This window comes from Scyliorhinus canicula, chromosome 11 (genome assembly GCF_902713615.1).
Source record: "Scyliorhinus canicula chromosome 11, sScyCan1.1, whole genome shotgun sequence".
Lineage (NCBI taxonomy): Eukaryota > Metazoa > Chordata > Chondrichthyes > Carcharhiniformes > Scyliorhinidae > Scyliorhinus > Scyliorhinus canicula.
This window is the reverse complement of record NC_052156.1, coordinates 71,523,590-71,547,551: the sequence shown is the minus strand read 5'-3', so window position 1 is coordinate 71,547,551 and position 23,962 is coordinate 71,523,590. Positions and strand designations below refer to the sequence as shown.

General features: G+C 44.3%; 1 protein-coding gene across 3 annotated transcripts in view; it reads left to right on the top strand.

Annotated features, from left to right (window-relative positions):
* Nucleotides 1–3,149: 3,149 nt before the first annotated feature.
* Nucleotides 3,150–23,962, top strand: part of LOC119973128 (dual specificity tyrosine-phosphorylation-regulated kinase 2-like) — a 144,414-nt gene continuing 123,601 nt past the window's right edge. For all 3 annotated transcript variants that reach the window (XM_038810715.1, XM_038810713.1, XM_038810714.1), the window contains exon 1: nt 3,150–3,339. The gene's annotated coding sequence lies outside the window, so the exon portion shown is untranslated. The remainder of the gene's footprint in view (nt 3,340–23,962) is intronic.

Sequence of the window (23,962 nt, the reverse complement as noted above, 5' to 3'; positions counted from 1 at the left end):
AAAAAGGCAAGGCTGAAGCATTTGTAGATAATTTCTCCTAGAAGTGCCGAGTGGATGATACAGCATCATGTACCTAGCATCACAAATGCCAGTCTTCAGCTAATTTGATTCACTCCAACTGATATCACGAAATGGCTGAAGGCACTGGATATTGCAAAAATACTGGACATTGCAAAGGCAATGGCCCCTGACAACATTCGACAGTAGTACTGAAGACCTGTGCACCAGAACAAGCCATGCCCCTGGTCAAGCTGTTCCAGTACAGCTACAACACTGGCATCTATCTGGCAAGGTGAAAAATTGCCCAGGTCCTGTCCATAAAATGCAGAACAAATTCAATCTAGCATTTTACTGCCCCATGAATCAATACTCAATCATCAAAAAAAAACTATAGAAAATGTCATCAACAGTGCTATCAAGGGGCACTTTCTCAGCAATAACCTGCTCACTGATGCTCAGTTTGGATTCTGCCAGGGTGACTCAGCTCTTGACCTTATTATAACCTTGATTCAACTATGGACAAAAAAGCTGAACACATGGAATGCTCTCCACTTGCCTGGATGAATGCAGCTCCAACAACACTCAGGAAGCTCAAACCATCCAGGTCAAAGTAGCCCACTTTAATGGCACTCCATCTACCACCTTAAACATTCACTGCAGTGTGTACCATCTATAAATGCACTGCAACAATTCACCAAGCCTTATTTAGCACCTTCCAAACCCGCAACCTCTACCATCTAGAATGACATGGACAGCACATGCATGGGAACACTACCATATGCAAGTTTCCCTCCAAGTCATAACCAAACTATGGATAATTTAGTTAGTTTAACTCACTATTTCCAATTTGGTGGACAGTCAGTGAAAATAGGGAATCACCAAAACTGTTAACAGCTGTGAATTGCAATTTGTTTGCAATAAAGCACTTGGAATAGCATGGAAGGCGAAGGTAGATTTTACTCAGCAAAGTTGCTTAGAATTGGACTTTATATAATAGAGCTACACAGTTTATGTGGCAGGTGCCCACCCTCCAGAAGAAAAGAGATGAAGTTGCAGGAGAGGAGCAGTTGCAATTATGCAAGGCAAAACTAGGCACAAGAAGACAAAGACAAGACTTCAGTTCTTGGTGCATGGAGCCATCAAGCTTTAATCAGCAATTTTGGGTCAAGTACAGCCATGGAAGTTACTGCATAATGGAATAAAAACTTCCTAAATTGTTGGCCACTTGTGCATGCTTCTTGCAGACAGAGGGTCGGATTTTCACTTTTGAGTTGAGAGCACAGAGTCGGGAATATTCCTGACTCCACTAACCTGGCTCAGGACAAAGGGCCCTGAATGGCTAATTTTTGTTCTGGTTGTGAGGGGGGGTGGGGGGGAGCAGGGGCAGTTACTGGAGTCTAACCTACCGCCCCTCGAAAGAGTTCAGAGGCAACCACAGGGAACGCTGGGTCCCAAGATGGCAAGGTTAAAAGGTTGGCCCTGTTGCTCCAGGAAATCATTCAATTTTAAAACATCAGTAAAATGAAAAACAGCCCTCAAGCCTTCACCCCTCACACCTCTTCATCATGCAGACAATTCCTATGCCACTCTCATGTCAACCCTCTCCCACTCACCCCCTTATATCCTACATGCCAACTCACCAAGTATCCAAGACCGGCAGACCCCTGGAGCCATATTGAGATTAAATCAAATACAGTTGCAAGTGCACATTGCAGACTTCACTATTTTCCACAATAAACACTATTATTCATATAAACCCATTCGACACATTTAAATCCCTTCATGTATTTGATCCCTTATAAAACAAAAATACCTTCAAGTACTTAATCCCTTACAATAACAAAACAAAGCACTTAATCCCTGATGAAAACATTTATATTCATAGCCTCACATCAAAAGCAGCTAACCTCTTTATAATCTCTTTATTGAGCTGTCAACTGTGAATTTACAGCCCTGCACTGTGACAATAATGCTCTGTGAAAGCAATCAAACAGCATTCATCCTATAATGACACCCCCGGCTTATGTCAACAAATGGTTCATGAAATTGTAAGCAGGTGACTTTGTTTTCAAAAATTTAAATGGCTTGGAAATTTAAATGATTGGTCAGCTTGACAGTTTCACTGAGCTTATCCACTTTTTACTCACATTCATCTCTACTCTGAACAAATTGTGTTTTGGGCATCCATGTAATGAAAATTGCATCTTTCAAGAACCACGTATGTACAAACTACAACCCTACCTAGTCCCCCACCTTACCCACCTGGCAAAAATGGTGAGTGTCTGGTGGGGTGTGGGAATTCCCAAATTGGGGCTCCGCTGCCATTTTAACGAAGACACAAAACTTTCCTGGCTTTCTGGAAGTTCAGGTCAAATTGTAACACTAGCAGTAACTTCTTTGTAGAAATATATAGCCTCAGGATTCATGCCTCCCACGAGGAACATAGGAACGTCGGACCAGGAATAGGCCTTTCAGTCCCTCGAGTCTGTCTTGCCATTCAATGAGATCATGGCATATCTGTGACCTAATACACTGCCTTTGGCCCATATCCCTAATATCTTTGCTTCACAAAAATCTATCCATCTCAGATTGAAAATTGACAACTGATTTGGCTTCAACTGCTGTTTGTGGGAGAGAGTTCCAAACCTCTACCACCCTTTGAGTGAAGAAGTTCTTCCTAACATCTCACCTGAACATTTTAGCGCTAATTTGTAGACTAAATTGTGGGCTATATTTTTCATTTGCAAGTAAGCTCACTCCCTTTAGGTTATGAAGAGGGCCGTTCCACATAATGCTAAGTCAATTAATTATTTAAATTTTATTGCCTCCGGTAAAATTCCTTATTACAATTGTCATGTTCACACAACTTTAATATTGGTGCTTTTGAAATTGAATAAATGGGTTGCAAGAAAATGTCAAGTGTTAAAGATTGCCTGTGACCAAATGTCTTGATATTGTGTTTATTTTAATCTGCATGGGATGACAGTAGCACCGGTGCCATTGTTGTTATGGAATTAGGCCTGGTCTGCAGGTTCTACAAACTGCTAGCTAGAGAGTGCTGCTATCAGTGTTTATGACATCAACAGAACCCCCACGCATCACCCCAACTGTGACAAAATGTTGTAAAGTTCCAGAAAATCTCTGTTTTCTGCATAATGATTCAAGCATCGTACCCATCTGCTTCCTTGGAGAAACTGTGTGACTGCTTGAGGATTGATGAAATCAAAAGATGTGTAATATGCCCAGAACATCACTGGAGGGAGTCAAAGTAGACCTGTTCCTGTTTTTGGCTGTTAAGTCATAAATCTCAGTCTCCACTGATCTGTTCAGTAATTTCAGGTCAGTTTTCATGCAAATTGAATGAACTGCTGTGAGATTTATTTTGTACTCTGGTTAATTAAGGAGTTAATTTGTCAATAAGGAGATATTTTAGTTATATGATTTCCAAGCTGTTCTTCACATAATGTTAGTGAGTTGTTCCAAAATTAAGAAAAAAGGAACTTTAACTGTAACTCATAATCCACAATAATTTCTTCTCCCTTTAAAATTTAGATTGCAATGGTTCTAGAAAACTCTGGGTTTCCTGTGATCGCTATTAAATAGATATTGAAGTTAATCTTATTCACCATTGCATAGAATTACACAGAATAGAATTATGTAGAATATATATAGCATAGAATCAAGCCATTCAGTCCAAACAGTTCATTCCAGCATTTATGCTTGAATTGAGCCTGGTATTTTATTGAAATTTCAAGAATAACTTTCTTTCTCTACCACTGCATCCACACTAAAATTACATTTTATCGCTATTTAAAGTTTTAATTTTAACAATTTGCTTGCTTTCTTTTCTCCATACTCAGCTTCACCATTTTCTTTCTGCAATTTTTATTTTAAATTTACCTTTATTTATTAAAAAGCCTATGTGAGCCATTTAACAATAACATTAAATCTGGAGAATCTCTACAGTGCAGAAAGTGGCCATTCGGCCCATCAAATATGCACTGAGCCTCTGAATGAACATTCTACCTCGGCCCAAGCCCCATTACTCCACGCATTGGCTGTGGCCAATCCCCCTAAGCTGCACATCTTTGGACTGTGGAACGAAACAGCAGCACCCGGGGGAAACCCATGCAGACATGGGAAGAATGTGTAAACTTCACACAGAAAGTCACCCAAGGCCAGAATTGAACGTGGGTCCCTTGCACTATGAGGCAGCAGTGCTACCCACTGTGCCACCATGCCATCTAAATGCTTTTATTTACTGATTTCTTCTGGTTCAAATTGTTGCTAGTAAGAAAAGGACTATTTGTCAGTCAGGAGGCTGAGATATCGTAAGAATTTACATTCTCATTCCATAGACATTCTGAGGTTGACTCCCGATCTGTTCGTAAGCATCAAATTAGCAAGTGCCATGAATTGATGATTGCATTATTAGCCATGGCAGCTGAATCATGCCTTATTACACTGATCTGAGTCACTGACAAAAGCATAGAGAAAAGATTGTACTATCATTAAATTCCATGTTTTTCCTGATATTTACTAACAAGTATGTTGTTATGTTGAATTTTTGATAGACAAGCCACAGCAGAATTGGTTGAATAGTTTGGTTTGACAAGAAGCAATGGTTTTATGATGAGGTTCCTTATTTTCAAAATTGGAAATGTTTAGTAAGCCATAAATGAGTCTGAACCGAGTTGGTACAAAGAAACTTAGGTTTATTGCAGAGCAAGTATATTTACAATTGTTAAGGCTCCTCTAAGCAATAGGAACTATAGTGTGGTAGAATTCAAAATTCAGTTTGTGGGTGAGAAAGTGGAATCCCACACTAGCATTCTGGAATTAAACAAAGGAAATTACACAGGCATGAGGACAGATTTGGCCTGAGTTGAGTGAGGAGGAAGGATATAAGGTAGGACAGCTGATGAGCAGCGGCAGTTGTTTAAGGAGATACTCAATTCCTCACGACTAAATATATCTCCGAGAGGAAGAAAGACGGTAAGAGGGGTAAAAAACATCCATGGCTAAACAAGGAGGTCAAGGACATTCTAAAGACAAAACTAAGGTATATCATATTGCAAAGGCCAGTGGCAGGCTGGAAGATTGGGAAACTTTCAAACATAAACAAAGGGATATGAAAAAAGGAATAAAAAGAGCTAAGTTAAATTACAAAAGAAAACTAGCGCAACATATCAAAAAGGAGAGCAAAAGCTTCTGTAAGTACATAAAAAGGAAGAGTTGCTATGGTGAATGTTGGTGCCTTGGAAGATGAAACCGGAAGGTTAATAGTGGGGAACACAGAAATGGCAAAGATGCTAAATCAATAATTTGACTCTGTTTTCACGGTGGAGGACACTAGTACCATTCCTATAGGAATGGGCAATTCACAGGTAATAGAAAAGGAGGAACTCAGACAATCAACATCAATAGGGAAACGGTACTCAACAAACTATTGGGATTGAGGGCAGACGAGTCCCCAGGCCTGATGGCCTGCATCCTCGGGCGTTAAAGGAAGTGATAGCGGAGATAGTGGATTAATTGGTTGTAATATTCCAAAATTCCCTGGACATGGGAAAGGTTCCAGTGGATTGGAAAAATGCTAACGTAACGCCCTTATTCAGAAAGGGAGTGAGGCAGAATGTGGAAAATTACTAACTAGTTAGTTTAACATCTGTTGCTAGGAAATCGTTAGAATCAGTTATCAAGGAAGTTAAATCAGGACATTTGGAAAGTTAAACCACTATCCCCAACAGAGTCAGCATGATTTTATGAAATGCAAATCATGTTTGACTAATTTGCTGAAGTTCTTCGAAGATGTATCATCAAGTCTGTACCAGCCTTTGGAAAGAGCACCCTAATTAAGCCCATGCCTCCACCCTATCCTTGTAACCCTGTAACCCCACCTAACCTTTTGGACACTAAGGGGTAATTTAACATGGCCAATCCACCTAACCTGGACATCTTTGGACTGTGGGAGGAAATCGGAGTACCCAGAGAAAACCCACGCAGACATAGGGAGAAATTGAAATATCCACGCAGACTGTCACCTGAGGCCGGAATTGAACTCGGGAACCTGGAACTATGAGGCAGCAGTGTTAGTTACTGTGCCACTTTGCTGTATGAAGAGAGATTGAACAGTTTAGGCTTATACGCTCTAGAGTTTAGAAGAATGAGGGGAGATCAGATTGAGGTATACAAGATAATAAAAGGTATGGATAAAGTAGATGTGGAGCAGATGCTTCCTCTTGTGGGGCATTCAAGAACAAGAGGTCATAACCTTAAGATAAGAGGTAGCAAATTTAAAACAGAGTTGAGGAGAAACTACTTCTCCCAAAGGGTTGTGAATCTGTGGAAGTCGCTACCCCAGATTGTGGCGGTTGCTGGGACAGTGAGTAAATTTAAGGAGGAGTTCGACAGATTTTTAACTGGTAATGGGGTGAAGGGTTATGGAGAACGGGCAGGACAGTGAAGTTAAGGCCAGGATGTGATCAGCCATGATTGGATGGTGGAGCAGGCTCCATGGCCTAATTGTGCTCCTATATCTTATGAACTTATGAACAATATACAACAGATCTCAGCTGGGTCTGGCTTGTTGGTTCCATTCCTGTCCAACTTTTATGTAGAATTAAATCATGAATGTCCTTGGGCTCCCTGCCCCCTTAGTGGGGACGCTCATACTTGGTGAGACTCATGGGAGATTGATTGATCCAACCCCCTAGGTGTCGTACTGGTTATAAGAAAATGATAATAGAACAGTACAGCACAGTACAGGCCCTTCGGCCCACGATGTTGTGCCGGCCATTTATCCTAAGGATCAATATAATCTAAGGTCAATCTAACCTACACCCTTCAATTTACTGCTGTCCATGTGCCTGTCCAAGAGTCGCTTAAATGTCCCTAAAGATTCTGACTCCACCACCATTCCCACTAATTGTTTTTTCTTATTCTCTGTAAGTCCATTTGTTTGTATCATGGGCTCAGATTTTCCTCGTGGCAAAGGAATGGAGTTTGCTGTTCATTCAATTGTTCAGAGGCTCTCTGTGGGCATAGATTTCTAGGAACCTTGCAGCTGTTTCAATACCCATTATAGGATATCTGATGTATCTATTAAAAGGACAAACAGAAACATTTAAACCAATCAGACAGAAGTATTGTTATGAGAAATAAAGGGTGAGATTCTTTGGCCTCCCTGCGGAATGTTTCTTGGCGGTGGGAGGAGGCCCGTTGTTGGGTGTAGTGGGACCATCTGATCCCACTGCTGTCAGCAGGATTTCCCATTGAATCTACTCCATGACGCCGGGCAACCCGCGTCAGCGGGACCGGAATATCCCGTTGGCAAAAACAGCTGGAAGATCTCACCTATAGACTGCAAGCAAGTAGGTAAAAAATATATAAATTCCATTTAAATCATTATACAGGAAGTGAAATAAAGACTGGTAAATACATTTGTGATTTTGGGAGAGATATAAAAAGAAAAGTTATTTTAAATTTTATTTTTATTAAAATCCGCAACATTAATTTTCTTCTCAGGGAAATGGAGCACTACACTTACAAATTAATTTATTTCAGGGCCGCAAACATTGTTCTGCATCCATTGTCATGTGAGACAAGCGGGCAATTAGCTCAGGATCATGGCATTACATTGATCTCTGTGCAGATTCCATCATCAGTATTTGCAATAGAACAGTGTGAGGCAGAGGTGGCTGTCACTGGCAGCAAATTCCGGATTTTTGACTGTTCACATGCAGATACCCAGTGACTGTCAGATTTACACTGCAATAACAGGAGCTGATAGCCTCGCCGGTACATCAAAGTCTGGGTTACTGTGTAAATTTACATATTTGATTTATCATGTAATATCAAACAAGAGCAAACACCGAATATTTCAACTGATATATCAAACTTATTTCTTCTATTCGAAAGCTGTAAAAACATCTTGGGCCGTATTCAGTGTCCAGCGGTGCTGGAATTGCGAAATGTGATTGGGTGGAAAATCGTGCGTGAGCCGAAAATTGAGACTGGCAATGGGTATCCAACGGAATGCCATGCTCCAGTGCCTTGGCAGTGCATTCGCCACACGCCGGCATGGCCAGGCAAATTGTACAGTCCAAGCTGTTGCATATCATAATGGGCACGACCAGTTATTCTGCGGGCCTCCCTCGATGTTGACCCTCAGCTCGGAATTACTTCATAGAATCATAGATCGTAGAATCCCTACAGTGCAGAAAGAGGCCATTCTGCCCATCGGGTCTGCACTCATACTTCAAAAGACTACTCTACCTAGGCCCAATCCCCTGCCTTGTAACTCCAACCTAAGGGGCCATTTAGCATGACCAATCCACCTAACCTGCACATCTTTGGACTGTGGGAGAAAACCGGAGCACTCGGAGGAAACCCACCCAGACACAGGGAGAATGTGCAGACTCCACACAGACAGTTACCTGAGGTCGGAATTGAACCCGGGTCCCTGGCACTGTGAGGCAGCAGTGCTAAGCACTGTGCCACCATGCCACCCAAGCCACAGTAAATACCACTTGTGGTATTTAAAATCAGAAACAAGCGCCGTGGCTGCTGAGGGAGCGAGAGGATGTCAGACATGTTCGCAGAGATGCAACTGTGGGTCCTGCCGCTTGCTAGGCTGGCTGGTGGGGGCTTCTGCCAGGGTCAGGCTGAGTATTGGGGGGTGACTAGAGTATGGGCCGTGGCTCCCGGGACTTGGGTGTACAGGCACAGATCACCATTACCTCCACCCCACTGACCGTCACCGTGGCCGATGGTTGCGCAGAGCGACACCCACTGTATAGTTGCTCCCACGCAGGCATGCACCCACCCCCACCACCACTCCCACTATCCAAAACTGCACACCCTGTCGGTGGGGAATCACACCTCCCACCCGAGGGGGACGCACACATCAGATCCTACAGGAACAGGGCGCACCACTGACATGGGTCATGCCTGCCACCGGCACGGGTGTCGGGGCTATAGGCCCCCATGGTGGCCAGATACCGACAGGGCCATGGGTGCAGTCTGGAGTGCCAGGAGTAATGGCCAGTGGATGATGTGAGGATGGGAGAGGCTGGAGGGGGCAAGAGGGTACGCACCGTGAAAACATGTCTGCCTTTCACCCCTCTGCAGACGATGGATTTTGGTATCCAACTAGGAATAGTTGGCATCTGCCTTTCTGCCACAGCCCTGGCGGATGCACTGAGGCTGTGAGCTGCTCTTGGAGAGCCCTGCAGTAGCTGAGCCTGCCTCAGAGGAACAATAGTCAGCCAGTGGTGAAGATGGAGCTGGCCATCCAACAGGCTGAGGAGGAGGTGGGAAGACAGCATCGCATCATACCTCATGTGTATTGGCAGCGTCTGTTCTTCGAGGACATGCCGAACCGAGCAATACACCGAAGACTCCGGCTGAGCAGGTAGACCATCTGCTGTATCATAGCCCATCTGGGACCACAGGGGTATGGAGGAGGATATCTGCTCCCATTGGCCGTCAAGGTGACGGTCACCCTGAACCTTCTTGCATCAGGATCCTTCCAGGCCCCGAGTGGGAACGTGTCTGGGATCTCGCAGACATCGGTGCGCAGCTGCATCCTTGCCTTAACGAAGGCCCTATATATCCGTTTGACACAATACATCAGCCTGAATATGGACCAAATCCACCAGGTTGTGCGGGCAGCGGGATTCACTGCCATTGCGCGGAGCCCCCACGTCCAGGGGCTGACGCATGCAGAGTTCATTCGGCACCTGAAGTGTAGGTACACCCACCTACACCAATCAAGCAGGCTGCTTTGTCCTGGATGGTGTTGTGCTTCTTGAGTGTTGTTGGAGCTGCACTCATATAGGCTAGTGGAAAATATTGCATTACACTTCTGACTTGTGCCTTATAGATGGTGAACAGGCTTTGGGGGTCAGAAGTTGATTTACTCGCCATAGGATTCCTGGCCTTTGACCTGCCCTGGTAGCTACAGTGTTAATATGGCAAGTCCAGTTCAGTTTCTGATCAATGGTAACCCCAGGATGTTGATTGTGGGAGTTTCAGCGATGGTGATGCCATTGAATGTCAAGGGCGATGTTTAGATCCTCTCTTGTAGGAGATGGTCATTGCCTGGCACTTATTTGGTGTGACTGTAACTTGCCACTTGTCAGCCCAAGCCTGGATATTGTCCAGGTCTTGCTGCATTTGCACATGGACTGCTTCAATATCTGAGGAGTCGTGAATGGTGCTGAACATTGTGCAGTCATCCACAATAAACTCCACTTCTGACCTTATGATGGAAGAGAGGTCACTGGTGAAGCAGCTGAAGATGGTTGGGCCCAGGGCACTACCCTGAGGAACTCCTGTCGTGATGTCCTGGAGCTGAGATGATTGACCTCCAACTACCACAATCATCTTCCTTTGTGCCAGGTATGACTGCACCCATCGGAAAGTTTCCCCCCTGATTCCCATTGACTCCAGTTTTGCTAGGACTCTTTGATGCCACACTTGGTCAAATGGTGCCTTGATGTTAAGGGCATAACTCTCAACACACCTCTGGCATTCAGCTCTTTTGTCCATGTTTGAACCAAGGCTGTAATGAGATCAAGAGCTTAGTGCCCCTGGCAGAACCCAAACTGTGCGTGCGTTGTCAGTCTTTTGTTTAGTAAGTGCCGCTTGATATCACTGTTAATGACTCCTTTCATCACTTTGCTGACGATGGACAGTAGACTGATAGCACGGTAATCACTTGGTTAGATTTGTCCTGTTTCTTGTGTACTGGACATACCTGGTCAAATTTCCATATTACTGGGTAGATGCCAGTGTTGTAACTGTACTGGAACATCTTGGCTAGGGGTGCAGCAAGTTCTGGGGCACAAGTATTCAATACTATTGTCGAAATTTTGTCAGGGCCCATAGCCTTTGCTGAATCAAGTGCCTTCAGCCATTTCTTGATATTATGTGGAGTGAATTGTATTGGCTGTAGACAGACAGTTGCGGTGCTGGGGTCCTCCGGAGGAGACCAAGATAGGTGGATTGGCCATGCTAAATTGCCCGTAGTGTCCTAAAAGTAAGGTTAAGGGGGGGTTGTTGGGTTACGGGTATAGGGTGGATACGTGGGTTTGAGTAGGGTGATCATTGCTCGGCACAACATCGAGGGCCGAAGGGCCTGTTCTGTGCTGTACTGTTCTATGCTCTATCTTCCACTTGGCACTTCTGGTTGAAGATTCTGCAAATGCCTCAGTCTTGTCTTTTGCACATATGTGCTGGGCTGCTCCATCATTGAGGATGGGGATGTTCGTGGAGCCACTGCCCCCAGTGAGTTGTTTAATTGCCCACCATTTACAGCTGGATGTGACAGGACTTCAGAGCTTAGATCTGATGCATTTGTTGTGGAGTCACTTAGCTCTGTCTATTACTTGCTCCTTATGTTATTTGGCACACAAGTAGTCTTGTGTTATAACTTCAACAGGTTAACACCTAATTTTTCAGTATGCCTGATTTTGCTGCTGGCATGCTCTCCTTCATTGAATCAGGGTTCATTCCCTAGCTTGGTAGAGTGGGGGATATGCCGGGCCATGAGGTTGCAGATTGTGGTTGAATATAATTCTGCTGCTGCTGATGTCCACAGTGCCTCAGGGATGTCCAGTCTTGAGTTGCTAGATCTGTTCGAAGTCTGCCCCATTTAACATGGTGTTAGTGCCCCACAAAATGGTGGCGGATATCCTCAATGTGAAGAAGGGACTTTGTCTCCACAAGGACTGTGCGGTGGTCATTTCTACCGATACTGTCATGGACAGATGCACCTGCAGCTGGCAAATTGGTGAGGATGAGGTCAACTATGTTCTTCTGCCTTGTTAGTTCCCTCACCACCTGCTGCATTCCCAGTCTAACAGCTATGTCGTTTAGGATCCAGCCAGCTCGGTCTGTGGTGGTGCCACTGAGTCACTCTTGGTGATGGACATTGAAGTCCCCCACCCAGAGCATATTCTGTACCCTTGCCCCCCTTTAGTGCTTTCTCTAAGTGGTGTTCAACATGCAGGAGGACTGATTCATCAGCTGATGGTGGCCGGTAAATGGTAATCAGCAGGCGGCTTCCTTGCCTATGTTTAAACTGAAGCCATGAGACTTCATGGGATCCAGAGTCGATGTTGAGGACTCCCAAAGCAAGTCCCTTCCGACTGTATACCACTGTGCCGCTACTTCTCTGGGTCTGTCCTGCCAGTGAGACAGGACATACCCAGGAATGGTGATAGTAGTGTCTGGGACATTGTCTGTAAAGTATGATTCTGTAAGTATTACTATGTCTGGCTGTTGCTTGACTAGTCTGTAAGACAGCTCTCCCAATTTTGACACAAGCCCCCAGATGTTGGTAAGGAGGACTCTGCAGGGTCAACAGGGCTGCGTTTGCCATTGTCGTTTCCTGGCTCGATTCCGGGTGGTCTGTCCAGTTCCATTCGTTTTTTGTTCTTTCATTGCGGCTGAATGCAACTGAGTGGCTTGCTGAGTAATTTCAGAGGGCATTTAAGAGTCAACCACATTGTTGTGGGTCTGGAATCACAGGCAGGGCAGGGCAGGTAAGGACAGCACATTTCCTTCCCAAAAGGACATTAGTGAACCAGATAAATTTTTACGACAATCGACATGGTTTTATGGTCATCATTACACTTTAAATTCCAGATATTTTATTGAGTTTAAATTTCACCACCTGCCTATGTGCGATTTGAACCTGGGTCCCCAGATCATTATCCTGGGTCTCTGGATTACTAATCCAGTGACAATCCCACATTGCCTCAGCCTCCCCTGGTATTAGCGGGTCCGGTCCATGGGATGGAAGGTGATGATGCCTGCTCTGTGGTGAGTTCTGATGCTCCACATCGTTCAAGCACATCAGACTTCTGTTCATGGTAACACATTTTACTGTCCACCTGGGTGATCCCTGTATGCAGCTGGCTATTCCATCACACGGTCCCATCAAATCCTTGGGGAGCGGGCATGGGGATGTGGTCTGAGGTGGGGATGGGGGCAGGGGTAGGGTCGGGTACCAGGGCGATGTGCGGTGGTTGACCTGGGAAACCTGGCCATGCCCACCTCCAACGAACTCATGTCGCTGCCCGGTCCCGCCTCGTCGTTTGATGTATCCTGGTGTTGTGGCAGGGGCGGGTGGCACAAGGGCCCAACTTGTTGCCAGGGATTCCTGCAAGACACAAGACATGATGCATGTTTGGAGAGTCGGACATGGGCAGCTAGTGGCCTGTGTGTACAGGGCACCAGGCTACCAGTCATGGCGAGCATTATGGGTGTTGGTACGTGATGCAGAGTGGGGTGCGAGCAGACTGCTGGCGGGTGAGGTTCGGTTTCCCTATGGGTGGGGGGGGATACAGGTGTGTGAGTCAGGGACTGGTGCCAGGGGCACGTTGCTGGTTACTCACCCTGGCCGCTCTGAGGAAGTTGTGCAGCTTTTTTACGGCACTGCTGGCCAGTCCTGGCAGTGCTCCCACGGTGCTCACGGCCTCTGCCACCTGCGCCCAGGCCCAATGTACGGCGGTGGGTGGCAGCCTCCTTCCCCCCCCAGGGATCAGGGTGTCCTGCCTTTCCTCCACGGCATCCAGCAGGGTCTCGAGCTCCACATTGGTGAAACTGGGTGCCATTGTTTGGGGTGCCATTTCGTTGGCTGGAATGAGTATGTGTGGGGAGTGGTGGTGTGCTGACATGTGGCTGCAGCTTTTCAGGCTCTTGAGTGCCAATCCCAATCCCCGTGAATCAGACGCCGTCATGCATTGGAACTGCACTAGTTCCACAAGCTGCCAGTGCTAGCCTATTAATGGGCTCTGAATTGCTGAAGGACTGGGGCTGCTTTCAGGGTCGTAGAACACCACCGATTCAGTCCCGGCGCCAGCACTTACTCTCAAACGGAGAATCGATTTTGGTCAGTCATGGCAGTGTCACATACCTGTACTATGGATCAAATGGATCAAATGAAAATGAAAATCGCTTTATTGTCACGAGTAGGCCTCAATGAAGTTACTGTGAAAAACCCCTAGTCGCCACATTCCGGCCCCTGTCCGGGGATCGAACTGTGCTGCTGGCCTGCTTGGTAAGCCAGCGATTTAGCCCAGTGAGCTAAACCAGTCCCTGTATGATGCAAAGTTTCTATCTGAAATGGACTAGCAACAGTCTCCTTTGTTCTGCCCCTTTGTTACCAAAGCCTGACAAGGACTAACTGCGAGTAGGTAGTTCTAAAATATACACATATATCCAAGATTCCCTTTCACCTAAAAGCTATTTATTTTATGTAACTCTAAGCAAATGGACTAGTCACTGAGGTTACAGTAAGTGCATTTACTGAAAATCAGTCAAAGAAGACATAAAAATACTACCACATTAAATAATCTTTGTTTTAATGGAAGATCTGATATTGACTTGACTGCTGGATTAAAATTATTGATCTCTTTGGAGAATGTGCACCTTCAAATTTGAGGATGCTATTTTCAATTTAAAAAAAACTATTTTTGTCAAGCATTGTTGGAGGATTCATCACAGGCAGAGCCTGTGCTGGCATAATATAAGTGTTGTTCCAGTAAATTTTCCCCTGGATTATTGCCTCTAATTGTTTCCCTGCTGCCAACATTAGACTGATTTCCTCTCTTATACCCCTCAGCATTTCAATCTGGGCATAGTGACATTTTTTTACTTTGAGTGCTGGCTTTTTTTGTGTTTCAAATTTTTAAAATCCAATCCAAATTCTCTACACCCTCCACCCATTCTGTGACATTAATTATTTTTTAGGTAATGACAAATGCTCATTTGGTAAATCAAACATACCCTCTGCCTTCTCAAGAATACCTCCTCTTGATCATCAATTGGCCCAATACTTCCTTTAACTAACTCCCCTTTTACTATTCAAATGTTAATAAAAAACATTTGATGTCCATTTTTAAGATTAGTTTATTCTCACACACTCTCTTTGCCTCTCTTAACTATTCACATTCGTTTGAGCAATTTTGGAAAGGTCAGCAATTTCTCCCTATTGCTTATGGCTTTTCAAAAGATAGTGGTGAGCCACCTACTGGTTGTAGGTACACTTACAGGGAGGTAGTCCAGGGCCGGGATTCTCCAGTATCCGGCGGGCGGGCCGTACCGGCACTGAGGAGTGGCATGAACCACTCCGGCGTCGGGCTGCCCGGAAGGTGAGGAATCCCCCGCACCTTCAGGGGCTAGGCCGGCGCCGGTGGGGTTGGTGCCGTGCCACCCGGCGCTGAAGGGCCTGCACCAGCCGGCTCGAGTTGGTGCATGCACGGGAGCGCCAGCGCATGCGCAGGGGGTTTCTTCTCCGCGCCGGCCATGGTTACATCCGTTACAGCGGCCGGCGTGGAGGGAAAGAGTGCCCCCACGGCCCAGGACCGCCCGTGGATCGGTGGCCCCGAGGGCTCCGCAGGCCGCCCGCAGAGCCAGGTCCCGCCGGAATGGATCTTGTTTGATTTATGTCGGCGGAATTGGCCAAAAACGATCAGCCACTCAGCCCATCGCAGAAGGGAGGATCGCCGGGGGGGCACTGCCAACAGCCCCCCCGACCGGTGTGATGGGATTCCCGCGCCTGCCAAAAAACCGACACCGGAGAAACCAGCATTGGGACGGCGGGGTGGGATTCACGCCGCCCCCCCCCCCGGTGATTGTCCGGTCCGGCGGGGGGTCGGAGAATCCCACCCCAGGATTTTCATCCAGCGATAGTTAAGGAACAACAATAAAGCTCCGAGTTAGAATGGTTTGTGATTTAGATGGAACTTGCAGGTGTTCCTCCATGTCTGCTGCCCTATTCTTCTAGGTGGTAGAAGTCATGGGTTTGGAAGGTGCTGTTGAAGGTGGCTTGTTCACAGTACAGGCTGCAGCTGCTGTGTGCCCAAGGTGGAGGCAGTGAACTTTAAGGTGCTCTATGGGGTGCCAATCAAATGCGCTGCTTTGTCCTGGATGTTGAGCTTCTTGAGTGTATTTGGAGCTGCACCCATCTAGGCATATGAAGAGTATTCCATCACACTCCTCACTTGTGCCTTGTATATAGTGGACATGCTTTCGTGAGTCAGGAGGTGAGTTACTCACCACAAAATTCCCAATCTCTGACCTGCTCTTGTAGCCACAGCATTTATAGGCTTATCCATTCAGTTTCTATTTAATGGTAAGCCCCAGGATGTGGATGGTAGGAGATTTAGTGAAGGCAATGATGTTGAATGTCAAGAGGTTGTGGTTAGATTCTCTCCTGTTGGAGATGGTCATTGCCTGGTACTTCTGTGACACAAAGGTTGCTTGCCACATATCAGCCCCAACCTGAATGTTGTTCAGGTCTTGTTGCATGTAGCACAAACTTCTTCAGTACCTGAAGAGGGGTGAATGGTACAAACACTTTGTGATCATTAGCAAGCATCCTTGCTTCCAACCTTATGGTGGAAGAAGATCATAGATGTTGCAGCTGGAGATGGTTGTGCTAAGGACACTAACTATCCTGAGGAACTCCTGCAAGGATGTCCTGCGGCAGACATGGTTGGCCTCCAACAAGCATAAACATATCCATTTTCCTTCATGCTGGTATGGCTTCAACCAGCGGGAGAATTTCCATCAATTCTCAATTACTTCAATTTAGCTAGGCCACCTTGACACCACACTTTGTTAAATACTGTTTGATGTCAAAGCCTGTTACTTTGTCCTCATCTCTGAAATTCAACTGTCTTGTCCATGTTTGGACCCAGGTTGTAATGAGGTCTGGAATTGGCAGTGCCTTGGTGGAAGCCAAACTGAACATTGGTTAGGTGGGTTATTACTGAGTAAGTACTACTAATTGATAGCCCAGTCAATAATGCATTTAATCACTTTTCTGATGTCTGAAAGTAGACTGATGGGACAGTAATTGGCCAAATTAGATTTGTCCTGCTTTCTGTAGACCAGGCCAATTTTCTACATTGTTGGTTATAACAGTGTTGTTGCAATAATGGGACAGGAAAATAGGATGAGATAGCACTCAGGTGGATAAATGCATAATTCAGTTCCAATTCCAATTCACTGCTCTGGACACAAACACTACACGTTGTGCTTAATCTGTTTTTTTCAAAAATAAAATTGCAAAGTATCATTAAACAAGAAGCTAGTTTTCCACTTAAATTTGCAAGGGTTTTAATATTGCCAAAAGCGGATTTTCAATGCGGTTGCTCATAGTGAGTTGAAGAATAGTTTTCTTTTAGCAAAAGATCATTGTGCCAAGCAATACAAAAAGTATTTACAAAGACATTGGCTTATCTTGAGGGAATTATCCAAGAATCAAAGAGCAAACCTTCACATATGAGTTTGACAACCATTAAATTAGCACTAATCATCATGGACTGTCTGCTGCAGTGCAATTATCAACTTAATTCATTCCTACCATATTACTGGAAGCCCTTTCCTTCAACTTAAAGCCAGTTTTAATGTTGCTAGGTTAGAAAGAGCTTACCTTGCAAGCCATTGTTGAATACAGGAGAGTGTAGCAGCTTGAGGATGTGCAGCCCAGAGTACATTGTGGTGCAAATGACACATGGGATGAAGAAAGGTTTACAAATGCTGTGGTCATTGGGGATTATAGAGGAAGTGGAATAGAAGGATGTTTCTGCAGCCAGTGATCTGTGTTCTGCATAGTGTATTGCCTTTCTGGTATCAGGGTAGAGGATTTCAAAGAGAAGGTGCAGAATATTTGATGGGGGAGGCAAACCGTCAGAAATCGCTTCAGATAAGAATCAATCACATAGGAAGAAAAAAAGTTGGAATTCTACAAGCAGAGTTTCCAGAACTAGAGAGGAAGTTAAAACAAGACCTAAAGCCAGATCTCTGCATTGTTCCCACTGTCATGTACTAGAGCAGCATTGTGCAAACTGGATTCCATGGAATGCTGGGGTTGCAGGGGACTCACCCAGGGGATCCATGGTACATTTGGCTACTTTAAATTTTAAAAAGGTTGCCGTTGCAGGTTGACCCAACAACGGTGTTTTTTTCACTTTATTGGCTACAGATAGACAAACGAGAAGGGCCTTGGGAATGGGAATCTAGGACGTGGGCCGTGGGAGTGGGAATCTGAGACTGGAGGCCATTGGAGTGGATCTAAGGCCGGGGTCCACGGGAGCAGGAATCCGAGACTGGGGACCGTGGCAGCGAGAATCCAAAACAGGGGGCTGTAATAATAATAATCTTTATTATTGTCACAAGTAGGCTTACATTAACACTGCAATGAAGTTACTGTCGCTTGTCGCTACTTTCCGGCACCTGTTCGGGTACACAGAAGGAGAATTCAGAATGTCCAGTTCACCTAACAAGCACGTCTTTCGGGACCGTGGGAGGAAACAAGAACGCCCGGAGGAAACCCACACAGACACGGGGAGAATGTGCAGACTCCGCATAGACAGTGACCCAAATCGGGAATCAAACCTGGGACCCTAGTGCTCTGAAGCAACAGTGCGACCCACTGTGCTACCATGCCGCCGAGTGGGAGTCCAAGGCTGGGGGCCGTGGGAGCGGGAGTCCAACGCTAGTGGGCCTTGAGAGTGGCAGTCCGAGGCCGAGGGCCAGAGCAGTGAGAATCCGAGACTGGGTGCTGTGGTAGTGGGTGTCCAAGGCTGGGGGCAGTGGGAGTCCGAGGTTGGTGGCCGTGGGAGCAGGAGCCTAAGACAAGCGGCCAATGAATATACAAAGAAATAGAAAATCCTTTTAACTGTTTGTTTCTGTATGTTTGTACTATTGCTCAAATAAAATCAATTTTTGTGGTTTAACTCTTCAACATAATCAGCAAATTTCTCGGGGGTTCTGTCAATACTCTTGGGTTGGAAAAGTTTGGGAAACCCTGTACTGGACTGTTAGGAAGAGCAGGATAAAACAGATTTACGCATGATTTATGCAAGATTTATTCTTGCAGTTGGGGAGGCTTCAACACCCTTTAACATTCTCCATTATTACCAAAGTATTTTCCTTGCATTCCCAATCATCCGTTTTCCTTAATCTTTATCTCTTTTTCGAGAAAGTTCTGTAAATATATGTCTTGTGCAATAAATAATGCCAACATCTTTCATAATTTGCATGTACCCTTCGAGCTATTGGGCAATATTTGGAGAGATATCTTAACATCTGTCGAAAGCATTCTCCAATTATGCCAACGCTCCAGGGGCAGTGCCAAGGGCAGGCTTTCTTGGAGAGATCCATTGGGGTTCCCCTCATTTGTGTGGGGGCTGGGGTTGACCCAATGTTCGTGCGGTGTAAGGAGGGTGTGGTTCCTTTCCATGTCAAACCATATGATACCATTATCACCATTTGGGAATAAGGGAAGAAGGAAAAAGACAAAAGAGGCCAGAGCAAAAGGGTTGAAACTCAGAAGGAGGTTAAAAAGGTAGGCAGCAGGACAAGCAGCAACACAAAGTCAACTGAGTGTGGCAAGATAGACAATACTTGATTAACTTGTGGTAGTACAAAAGAGTAGAATGCATGATCACCAGAACTCAGCCCTCCTTCCTGAGTACAGCAAAGCTCCTGACACCTATTTCCTTATGGTGCCATAGTTCAGTCCATCCTCCAAATCCTATTATGCTCCAGACTACACCGAAATACTTGAACCATGATCCATTAACTCCCTTTCCATCATTCATGCCAACCCCAGACTCGAGTGCCAATGTAATATGTATTTTATGTTACATAGTCCAAAGCATTTGAGAACAGAATATCATTTGGCACAACCATGAGTAAAGTATTACTAGTATATTATGAAATCCTAATAATCCACATCCAGATGAAATCTGCTATCATTTAGATCTTATTTCGGGTTTATTGGGTTTCTGTCGTACTGTAGCAATTTGGGGCGGCATGGTGACGCAGTGGTTAGCACTGCTGCCTCGCAGCATCAGGGTTCACTTCCGGCCTTGGGTGACTACCTGTATAAAGTTTGCACATTCTCCCCCTGCCTGTGTGGATTCCTCCGGGTGCTCCAGTTTCCTTCCACAGTCCAAAGATGAGCAGATTAGATGGATCGGCCATGCTAAACTGCCCCATAGTGTCCAAAAGGTTAGGTGGCATTACAGGGAAAAGGTTGGGGGCATGGGCCTAGGTGGGGTGCTCTTTCAGAAGGTTGGTGCAGACTCGATGGGCCGAATGGACTCCTTCTGCACTATAGTGATTCTATGATTCTATTCTAGGATTTTATCAATTTAACACGTATCAGGCTCTATTATAATAAACTAGTGTGGAGATGTGAATGAGAAATTGGTGGCAGTTTTGAAATTTTGATGATGAAAATTGGAATCACTAAAGATTTAAATGAATTAATTTGTGGGGTTGAGAGTGGATCGAGAATTGTAAGTGGCTGAGCAGCTCCATTGTGTAAGAAACGGAAAAAATCCTTGCAGACATCCTAAGAATTAAACTTCACTGTGTGCATTTTATTTTTTTAATGTAATTTTAAACTCTTTAATGGTTATTGCAGTACCGTGCCAGATTAAATTTAGAGCACTGTGTGAGAATGAACTCATTTACAGTAAATGCTTTGTCAGGTTATGGTGTTGGCTGGGCTCCAGAAAGCAGATGTACACAGCAGGCCAGCAGCCAGTAAAACACCTGGTGTAACTGTACATTCAGCAGCTCTCGATCAAATTCTCCTGAGTAAACATCAGGAAATTCAAGATATTTGTTTTACGATATTCCTTTGCATTCCATTACAACTTGAATAAGACTGCCTTTTGGAATAGATTTTGGTTTACACTCTACTTATAATATATCTCTAAATATTGAAAAGCAGGTGATCGAGGAATAAGAGGGAAATCTGGTTGGCACCAGGGCCGCACTCAATTTGTCTGCCACAATTTTAGGTAGGCTTTTAAATGGGCAGCCAAAACAGCTGGAAGCTCTTCAAATACGGAGGATGGGCCCCACCCTGTTTGAAAGGTGTCGATTGCAATTTTAATGCATAAATGAGCAGTGGCAGACTGGCCAGGGTGTCAGTTTGCCCGATGGCAAGTGGGCCCCTGATGAAGTGGGCCCCCTATATCAAATAAAAATGCAATAAAGAAACAAACACAGACAACTGTTTTAGTAATAAAAAGCAATAAGAAAAAAAAGAGAACAGGACACAAATAAGCAGTGCATGAAAAGGAACGAAGCAGGGGAGGTAGTGGAAGGATGTGGAATAGGGGTGCCCGGGTCGGGCATAATTAAGGAAATTCCATGTTTTCAGCAAGTGTGTGTGAATTTAAAGATAAAGTTACAATTCGTGATTTGAGATGGACGGCAACTTCAAAGGATATCAAGCAGTAGTCTTGGTTCAGCCGGTACATCGGTCCGGGGCCCGGAGAGCCAAGAAGGGGCCGTGAATCTCTGAAGGGCCCTTAAAAATTATAATTAATGAGATAAATAAATCTCCAACTTCTTTCCTGAGATTTGTATTCTAACTTAATAAAATATAATTGTTTTTAAAAAGAACAATACCAAATAAAATTGCAATAAAGAAACAAACAAATAATCACTCAGTGCATGAAGGAACGAAGCAGTGTTAAACGGATGTGAAAAGGAGTGGGGGGGGGGGCTGGTTCACACGGGTCGGACATAGTTGGAAATCCACGTTTTCAGCAAGAGTGTGTGAATTTAAAGATAAAGTTACAGTTCGTGATTTGAGATGGTCAGCAACTTGAAAGGATATCAAGCAGTACATAAGGTCGTGAGGTCACCGAAAAGGAGAAGCGGTACCTTTGACCGTGAATCATGAGGTCAAAGATATTGAAGTGATAAGCCATGATCGGTAAACTCAAAGGGTTGCGACGTGTAACACTACACTGGTATCAAACTGGACATGTTAACTTTGGTCGTGGGACCATTCTTAATGTCTTACTATAGTCGGACCAAACTTCTAAGTTTCAACAGTTGTCTCAGTTGCTTGCTGGTGTGAACACTGGACAGTGGATTGTCTCCTCTTCTGAAGCTGCATAGGCCACAGTAGTATTGACTAATGAACATAGCCTACTGAAGTGTAAGTAAGTTATTTTATATTTTTTATCAAGTAGGGGTTTATCTGGCATTCCTTCAGGTTATTCTTGCAATCATCAATATTCATTTTTCCCAATGTGGGCTATTTTTAATTAAGTTTATATTTCAGGAATATTACCCCTACCAGCATGGAAAAGAAAAAAGCATAAATCTGGGTCACTAAAATGCAAAGAACAAAAAGAGGCAGAAAGGAAGGAATCAGCCAAGCGATGCAGGCCTATTACAGAGTTTATAATACCACAAGCACAATCCACATCAATATCCAGTTCTGCAACAAATAATCAAGCAAGAAACAATGCTCATGGTGATGATGCAATGACATGCGAGTTACAAGAACAGAGAAGAGCTACTTTGAATGTAGAGACAAATACAAGTGCATCCGTTACTAATCAACCCAGGCCCAATATTTCTTCTGGCTTCCTTGTTCCGGTATCTGTACTGCCTGTAGTTGCAACATCTGAACACATAGCTTCAACTAGTGACAGGGAATCAGATATTCCTTCAAGTATAAATGACTTGGTTTCTGAAGCACATCTTGTAAATGAACCTACGCAAGAAAATGAAAGATCAATTACTGGAATCTTCCAATATCCATCACGAGCAAAGCTAAAACAGTTTTTTGCTGAACATCCACTTCAGCCACTTGATGATCTGCCATTTGATGCTCGTTTGTATGAGAGTAAAATTATGAATGACTCAGTCCCAAGAAAATGGCTAACATATAACAAAGAAAATAGATGCTTATATTGTTCATACTGCTTAGCCTTTGAATTTCCCAACACTTTGTAATCCATCACCCTTTGTACGTGGCTTTAGTGACTACAGGCGTATTAGCCAGAGCTTGACTTTACATGAATCGACAACAACACATGTCAGAAATGCTCAGCAATATATCAGTGTGGTTAATGATGGCACCTTAGATAAAAAAATTTCCAGCATCACTAATTAAAAGGAAAGAAGAAGTATTGAAGCAGAAAAGTATTGTCATGCGAATTATAGACATCATAAAGATGTTAGGCAAGCAAGCACTTCCTTTTCCAGGTCACAGAAATGAATCGGCCTACACTCTAGATAATGAGATTCTGAATCATGGCAATTTTTTAGCTACAGTGCAGTTGATGGCAAAATATGACCCCATTATGGCAGCTCACGTTTCTGCAGTGCAAAACAAGTCTAAACAAAGAATCAAACGATTAGAGCAACAAGGAAAGGCTCAAAGTAAAGGCCGTGTTGGACTTGTTACATACCTGAGTAAAACAACTATAAACATATTAATCAAAATTATGAAGAATATGATACAAGAAAGAATTAGTCATGAAGTTTCTCAAGCAAAATATTATTCTATTCAGGTTGATTCAACACAAGATAATTCATCCATCGATCAGCTTAGCATTATTATTCGGTATGTGCTTAAATGTATTATCTGTGAGCGACTACTTTCAGTTGTGCCAAGTAATGATTGTACAGGACAGGGACTTTTTGATCTATTGATTGAAACATTACAGCATCTTAAAATTGACCCCCAAAAATGTTTATCTGATAGCACAGATGGTGCTGCATGCTACCATGGCCAGTATAATGGTTTACAAAGTAAAATTGCTGATGTGGCTGATCAACATGTTCATATCTGGTGCTATGCCCATGTCTTCAATTTGGTGATAACTGAAACAACAAAATGTTGTGTGCCTGCAGTTTCTTTTTTCAATTTGCTCCAGAATATAGCAACTTTTGTGAAAGCATCATACAAGAGAATGGATGTATGGATAGAAGTTGTTGGAAAACATCTTGGACAAGAAAAAATGAAACGATTAAAGCTAATTGGTGAGACCAGATGGTCAGGAAAATCCAATGCAGCAACAACTATATTTGGACGTTTTGATGATGCCGCTGCCAGTACTTTTGTAAATCTATTGACATGCTTATCAATGATACAAGATTCAGAAAAGTTTGATGC